Raw genomic sequence first — 8,863 nt, 5'->3', positions numbered from 1 at the left:
TTCCATCATATTTTCTTTAAAAAATTATCTCATCAAGATTGTGGGCTTTGTTGCAGAGTAGTGGGTTCCCTCTACATTACATAATACATCATTTTCTATCTTCAGTTGTGAGAAAAGCTGGAACAACTATGGGGCCAGATCCTCCAGTCCGAGACCTGAGGTCAGGGCGCAAAGGAGGCTCTGAGCCACCTTCATGCCCCACTAATCCCGGAGGCTCCCAGAACTCTACTGAAATTAGAGCAGCCCCAGAGTTACAGTTGGGCATAGACAGATCACAGGACACTCCAGACACACTGGCTCCCTCCCTGACTACCACCACATCATGATACTTAAGACAGCTTAACACAACCCAGAGAGTCTCTTATACTAGGGGAATGTTCAGATAGATTAATGTGTCTGGGGGACACATTCATTTGTGGGAAGAGGTGCAGAGGATTCTAGCATGAATTAAATCCATTCCTAACCTCTGAGCAGAAACTGTCAATGCAGAAGCCTTCTACAGAATTTAATTTGGCTGGTGCAAACCTTGATGGGAGGTTGGGTGGTGTAGAACTGGCTCTGGTGGATTCCTCCGCTGTGTGTCTGTTCAGTCATGTCAGGGCAGCAAACCATGTATTAATGCTCGGCCAGGTTAGCTCTATGTCTGTCTGTTTCCATCATTGCTATTTATGAAGGGAACACATTCTCTAATTTTGAACCCACTTGAACAGCACAGTTCAAGTGGGTTCAAAATTAGAGAACCCACTAAGATTAGAGAACCCACAAAATTAGAGAACTCAAGTTAATCAGTTCTAGAATTACTGACTTACTTGGAAAGACTGAAAAAAATATGCAGCTCCTAGTGTGACCTAACTCAATATTGAACGAAGGGCGACTGCATTTTTGGGAGCAGGCTAAAGTTTATCTACAGAGGGCTAACTACTCACTGCAGGGGAGCGTGCAAAGGGCACAGACAAGGAGATGAAGATAAAGGATATTTTGGGGTTTGATGCAATGCCCGCTGGCATCAATGAGAATCTTTCCACTGACTTAAATAGGTGTTAGGTCAGGCCCTAATGCACCTCCCCCTCACAGTTTCGCTTTCCTCCAATTGTTCATACTCCCTATAACAACAACAAACAAAATATTTTCATGAATAAAAAACAAACAGGTAATTCAGGTAATTTATGGTATTCTAAATGTTTTCTTACACTAACTCCCTGCTTTCCTCACCAGGAATCTGCAACCTGTTTGGGAAGTTGTGCTGGAGTGGGCAAAGCAAGAGTCCCATTTCTCTGTTCATCACGGCAGGGACAGATAATGAAGAGGCTGAATGTTTTTACTGACCCACTCTGCAGCAGCGTAAGTAATCAGCATGTATCATTCTGGGTGTATCCCTGTATGTACCTGTAGCACTGAAGAGCTCCTGCCAAGATTTCCCCGAGAACTCAATGACAGAAGAATATCCTCTGTAATTACCTTGGTTAATTGCCTGTGATATATAAACTTATGTCTGAGGTTCCTAAGCTAAATGAAGAAAAGAAAAAGCAGTTGTTCCTTTCTGAATGTAACCAAAAGACAGTTACAGTCCCGAGGAAAACCTTAACAATCCTACAAAAAAGCAGAAGAAAACGTGGAAACTGAAATCTATCAATGGGGTCTCCTGTGTAGGAAAAACACCAGCTACACAGAAACCCTCCCTCTCCCCTGCCCCACATCAAAATATGGAAATGCACAGAAAATCTGGGCAGTCTGAGAGCTAGTCAGAGCTCTGGGTAGCACTGATTTATATAGAAGACCAATATTTTCCTTCTTAACCTTTATTGTCATCTTTAAAGATCTTAACATTTTCACCACCAAAGGCACACCTTGGATTTTCCTCATGGCTAATCCCGCCCCTAGTTTCTATTTGTCATTTGAAATAAAACTAATGTCTCTTAAAACTTCTTTAAGTCAGGAATAATAATATACCCCCCACATAGAATGAATCCAGATAGCAGCACAACTCAAAAACTGCCTTCTAGGTGGACTCTCTATTTCCCTCTAGTCTATTCAATTTCATTTTCACGCTTGCAGCACCACATCCTTGGCCAAAAGCCATAGAGCTTTATTATTAATTTAAAATAGATACTGCACTTTCCTTAGACTTCTAAAACAGTCTAATTGGCATGTTTGCAGCAGCAACTACACAACCCTTGAGGCTCTAAATTGAACTCTCAAGAACAGAGGAAGAAACTAGGTTCACCAGGGGATGGTGACCTAAGCCCAGAGGTAAGTGGGATATTGGGAGGAAACATAAGGAGGAGGGTACAAGATGGGAAGCCTCCTGATTCATACTGAGAAAGAAGGTTTCAGAGTAGCAGCCGTGTTAGTCTGTATCCGCAAAAAGAAGAACAGGAGTACTTGTGGCACCTTAGAGACTAACAAATTTATTACCTATATGCATCCGAAGAAGTGGGCTGTAGTCCACGAAAGCTTATGCTCTAATAAATTTGTTAGTCTCTAAGGTGCCACAAGTACTCCTGTTCTTCTTTTTGAGAAAGAAGGGCAATTGGCTAGTTATCTTAGATGCATGTATATGAACACAAGAAGTCTGGGAAACAAGCAGGAGGAATTGGAAGTTCTGGCACATTCAAGGAACTATGATGTGACTGAAATAACAGAAATTTGGTGGGGCAGTTCACATGACTGGAGCACTGTCATGGATGGGTATAAACTGTTCAGGAAGGACAGGTACAGGAGGAAAGGTGCAGGAGTTGCATGTATATAAGAGAGCGGTATGATTGCTCAGAGCTCCAGTATGAAACTGGAGAAAAGCCTGTTCAGAGTCTGTGGGTTAAATGTAGAGGTGAGAGCAACAAGGGTGATGTTGTGGTGGGCGTGTGCTATAGATCACCGGATCAGAAGGATGAGGAAGAGGAGGCTTTCTTCGGTCAACTAACTGAAGTTTCCAGATCACAGGCCCTGGTTCTAATGGGGGACTTCAATCACCCTGACATCTGCTGGAGAGCAATGCACAGGAAGTTTTTGGAGAATGTTGGGGACAACTTCCTGGTACAAGTGCTGGAGGAACCAACTAGGGGTCGTGCTTCTCTTGACCTGCTGCTTACAAACAGGGAAGAATTGGTAGGGGAAGTAGAAGTGGGTGGCAACCTAGGCAGCAGTGACCATGAGATGGTTGAGTTCAGGATCCTGACAAAAGGAAGAAAGGAGAGTAGCAAAATACGGATCCTGGAGTTCAGAAAAGAAGACTTAGACTCCCTTAGGGAACTGATGGGCATAATCCCCTGGGAGGCTAATATGAGGGGGAAAGGAGTCCAGGAGAGCTGGCTATATTTTAAAGACGCCTTATTGAGGGTGCAGGAATAAACAATCCTGATGTGCAGAAAGAATAGCAAATACGGCAGGCTACCAGCTTGGCTTAACAGTGAAATCTTCAGTGAGCTTAAACTCAAAAAGGAAGTTTACAAGAAGTGGAAATTTGGACAGATGACTAGGGAGGAGTATAAAAATATTGCTAGATCATGCAGGGGTGTAATCAGAAAGGCCAAGGCTCAAATGGAGTTGCCACTAGCAAGGGACGTGAAGGGTAATAAGAAGTGTTTCTACAGGAATGTTAGCAACAAGAAGGTGGTCAGGGAAAGTGTGGGACCCTTACTGAATGGGGGAGGCAACCTAGTGACAAATGATGTGGAAAATGCAGAAGTACTCAATGCTTTTTTTGCCTCAGTCTTCACAGACAAGGTCAGCTCCCAGACTGCTGCACTGGGCAACACAGTATGGGGAAGAGGTGAGCAACCCTCAGTGGTGAAAGAACAGGTTAAGGACTATTTAGAAAAGCTGGATGTGCACAAGTCCATGGGTATAGATCTAATGAATCCAAGGTACTGAGGGAGTTGGCTGATGTGATTGCAGAGCCATTGGCCATTATCTTTGAAAATTCGTGGCAATCGGGGAGGGGTGGGGTCCCGGACGATCGGGAAAAGGCAAATATAGTGCCCATATTTAAAAAAGGGAAAAAAGAGAACCCAGGAAACTACGGACCAGTCAACCTGACTTCAGTCCCCGACAAAATCAAGGAGCAGGTCCTCAAGAAATCCATTTTAAAGCACTTGGAGGAGAGAAGGGTGATCAGGAACAGTCAACATGGATTCACAAGGGCAAGTCATGCTTGACCAACCTGATTGCCTTCTATGATGAGATAATTGGCTTTGTAGATATGGGGAAAGTCGTGGATGTGATATATCTTGACTTTGGCAAAGCACTATGTTCTTGCCAACAAGTTAAAGAAGTATGGATTGGATGAATGGATTATAAAAGGTGGATAGAAAGCTGGGTAGATTGTCGGGCTCAACGGGTTGTGATCAATGTCTAGTTGGCAGCTTGTATCAACCGGAGTGCCCCAGAGGTCAGTCCTGGGGCCGATTTTGTTCAACATCTTTATAACAATCTGGATGATGGGATGAATTGCAGTCTCAGCAAGTTCGTAGATGAAACTAAGCTGGGGGGAGAGGTAGATACACCGGAGGGTAGGGATAGGGTCCAGAGTGACCTAGACAAATTGGAGGATTGGGCCAAAAGAAATCTGATGAGGTTCAACAAGGACAAGTGCAGAGTCCTACACTTAGGAAGGAAGAATCCCATGCACCACTACAGGCTGGGGGCCGACTGGGTAAGCAGCAGTTCTGCAGAAAAGGACCTGGTGATTACAGTGGACAAGAAGCTGGATATGAGTCAGCAGTGTGTCCTTGTTGCCAAGAAGGCCAACGGCATATTGGGCTGTATTAGTAGGAGCATTGCCAGTAGATCGAGGGAAGTGACTATTCCCCTCTATTTGACACTGGTGAAGCCACACCTGGAGTATTGTTTCCAGTTTTGGTCCCCCCACTACAGAAGGGATGTGGACAAATTGGAGAGAGTCCAGCGGAGAGCAATGACAATGATTAGGGGGCTGGGACACATGACTTACAAAGAGAGGCTGAGGGAACTGGGGTTATTTAGTCTGCAGAAGAGAAGAGTGAGGGGGGATTTGATAGCAGCCTTCAACTACCTGAAGGGAGGTTCCAAAGAGGATGGAGCTAGGCTGTTCTCAGTGGTAGCAGATGACAGAACAACAAGCAATGGTCTCAAGTTGCAGTAGGGGAGGTCTAGGTTGGATATTAGGAAACACTATTTCACTGGGAGGGTGGTGAAGCATTGGAATGGGTTACCTATGGAGGTGGTGGAATCTCCTTCCTAAGAGGTTTTTAAGGTCAGGCTTGACAAAGCCCTGGCTGGGATGATTTAATTTGAGCAGGGGATTGGACTAGATGACCTCCTGAGGTCTCTTCCAACCCTAATATTCCATGATTCTAAACGGCAAATGGACAAGAACATCTCAAATCAGTAACAGCCTAAGGAACAATGTCAATAGAACCATCCACTCTAGATATAGCGGCAGCACTGTTTGAATAACTTCTACACGGGCCACTTGGGCTTGGGTCAATATCTCCCAAAAGATTTTCCCATTATGCTCTGATGTAAACACAATCAACATGTCTAGCTATTAGCATCTTCCCTGTGATTTGTCTAACTATGAGGCATGGAGCCCTTCAGGGCTGCATCCTCTAATGGCAGCAGCACAGCAGGAGAAAGCTGTGGCCGTGATTCTGATGAAGTGGAGAGTACCGTGAGCGAATTTACAATAAGATAACTTTCCAATCAGAGCCAGCCTATCCAAAAGGCACCACTTGTACTATTGTGGTATGCTATGTACTGTCTCCTGCCCTTAGGCAATGGCGGGAGGGGAAGATAAGCACTACATTCTGTCTTTGATCCTTCCATTGCAAAACTTCTATTACATTTCCAAGGGCAGAGGACCAAGTCCTACATGTACGTAATTTGACAACAATTGTGTTGGGAATTTCTGCTCACAACCAGAAAGAGACCCATCCCAGAATAGTCCAGCGATTAGGACACTCACCTGAAATGTCACTGCTCCACAGACTTGAACCTGGATTTCCCATAACCCAAGTGAGTGCCATGTAAACAACTTTTAAAACTACAACTTTTTTCACAAAACAGGATTGTTGTTTTCTGGCCAGCCCCAATATAGCTATCACATGCAGACACACAAACTATGAAACAGAACATTTTTATATTCATTGTACCAATTGACCAAAATGAGGATTTTATGCCTAAAAGCCTATTTTGGGGTCACTTATTTTGCTCAGCACTCAGTGTCTCAGATGGGGTAGAGACACTTGGTAAATAAAATTATTTATTAAAATTAAAAATAGCAGAGCAACATTGTCTTTCCACTCTAGCTGGCAAAGAGTTTTAAGCAACTAAACCACTTGCTGGCTAGCTGGCAACTAGCTAATCATAGCGCACTCTTAACAAAGATGTTTTTTTACTCCAAAGTGTACCTCCTTCTGCTCAGCAGACCTCTTATTTGTCCTATCCTTTACTTTCCAAGTTGCCAACATAATGCACCCAGCTAGCTGCTCTCATCTGAGTTAGCCTCAGTCTTGTCATGGACAGAATATCATTGTAGGTTTACCAAGGCTCAAGGATATTTCAAGGTTATCCCAGGTCACTAACCCTCAAAGCAATGGCTGGCTTCAGAGAACTCTTCGACATGTGGCCCCACTGCCAGTACCTAACAGCAGGGGAAAGAGGGATGGGGAAAAGAAAGAAAATGGTATTTATCAAATTGAACTTTGCCCCTTTTACATCCTCCCCTCTCTTTGCATGAAGATGTTCCTAGTTGGGTCTTGATTGCTTACATTTGCAAACGAGGCTGTACCATGGCCTTCCTGGAATTGTTTTGAAGATGCTCTTGCTATTTGTTGGCTTTGTTTGGCCTGGATCTGTTTCCTTTGTTTTTAATAGGAGAAAATCCACTTGGTTTTCACTCGCTGTCTCTGCCCATTGTCACAAGATAGAACATCTTTTGGCACTGATCAACTTCCTGTGTAGGTGAAGTGTCCACTTGGCATTTGAAGCTTTTTATTTATATCTCCATGTGGAATGCCATCTCGTGGTCAAGGTAAAGTGTCACATATAAACAATACAATACATGCGTTAAGTTCCAGTAATTTATTGTATGGTGATAGCATTTCAGAGGCTTGTATTGTATATATTGGATGTATAAGCTTCTGATTTAAATAGGCATTAACAATAGCTACCCGCAACCTAAGGCCAAAACCAAGATGTGAAGAAATCCACACATGCTTCTTGCATCCGTGGAGAGTGGGAAAACTTGTAGCATTCATATATATTATTAGCCTTTCTACTTGCTAATCTGCAAAGTAGTCTTATGGACAGCAGACTAGACAATCTCCAGAGAGGAGTACTTAAGAAAATGCAGGATCTGATTCAGAACTGTTTTACTCCATCTTTGCTTGGTGAAACACTGTTGATTTCAAGGGACTTGTATAGGTATAAAACTGGAGTAACAGTGAGGAATCAGGCTCACCAAATAGATTCTATTGTTTTAAGATTAGCAACTTTTTTTGAATATTCAGGACTTGAAACATTGCCCCAAGCACAACAGTACCTGTGAAACACATTTACTATCCAAGAGGCAATTTATCTTGTCCCTCCTCCGCTAGTGGTGTCCAGGAGCTGTGCCCGGATGATGCTAACTTATAGGTGTTGAGAAGTGGATGTGGGACAACACTGGTATTCTTGCCAGGGGCCCAAGTCTCTACCCACAAGGAACAGGTTAACTCTTATTAACTTCAGAGGAAGTTACTCATTTCCTGCAGCAGGAGAATAGGTCCCCTGAGTTTTTCAGTTCTCCTCCCCTCTGCTGCTCTACACAGTTTTCCCAAGAAGCATCTAAACCTTCAGGAGTGACACTGACAACATTCTCAACAGCTTTCTCAGTCCCAGCAGTCACTAAGCCTCACTCTGTTGCTGCTTGGAGTCTTAAGAGCAACAGGGTCAGCAGTGGCAGAGAGTCAATTTCTGATTGTTCTGTTGCAGGTGTTTTGTGGCAGGGAGAGAAGAAATGCCCTTCTCTCTCCAATAACGTCTCAGCAGTCAGCTTCTAAGGAACCTTGACATTAAACTTAATAGTCCCCGAGCCCTCACACTGCTGCTCTTCAGAACTGGGCTGCTTCTCAGTTTTGCTTGGTTACTCCTACTGTTGGCTATCACTTACCGGCCAAAGAGAGTTTTATTCACCCCGGCAAGTGAATTTTTCAAGCCGTGTGTATAAATACCAAAATTTTCTTGATAAGCTTGTTGAAACAGACTTTTCAGATTGATGCCTGCTTGCGACTTGCAATAAGTGACTCACTGTGTTGATCACATTGTATTATGTTACCTGGACAGTATAATATAATCTTACTGATGTAATCATCTTTGACATGGCAGAGCAAGGAGCTGCAAATCCAGAAAATCTAAAATGATGTCATTTCCCCAAGAATGTTCAAAAAAATAAGAGTTTTTTTCCTAAACCCCCAGGCTCAAAGCAAGAAACATCTGTTTTATGAAATAAAACTCAGTACGTTTAGTCTATTTTTCATGAGATTTTACATGCATGAATTAGGGAATTAATGTAGTTTGAATTTTTATACTCTTTATATTTTTTCTGCTGACCAATCTCCATGGTCTTTATTCCCCCTCAGTTGCTTGGTAGAGGGAAAAAAAACATGTTCCTTATGCAAGAATAGGGGTCAGACCAGCCATGTGGAGGGGAAAGTAGTTTCAAGTACTGCTCCTGCCCCTCTTCTGTGATTTTACAATGATTGCCCTACTTTTCAAATGGCCACCCAATTTTGCCCAGTTCTGCTGATACAGTATTTTTCTTTGTGATCAGGTCAGTAAACAAAAGCAGAAAGACCTTTCTATGTCACCAAGACTACTAACCAATCAAAACGGAGGGTTTCATAAG

Source organism: Chrysemys picta, chromosome 5 (genome assembly GCF_011386835.1).
Source record: "Chrysemys picta bellii isolate R12L10 chromosome 5, ASM1138683v2, whole genome shotgun sequence".
Classification (NCBI taxonomy): Eukaryota; Metazoa; Chordata; order Testudines; family Emydidae; genus Chrysemys; species Chrysemys picta.
Note: the sequence above shows the minus strand (reverse complement) of the source record.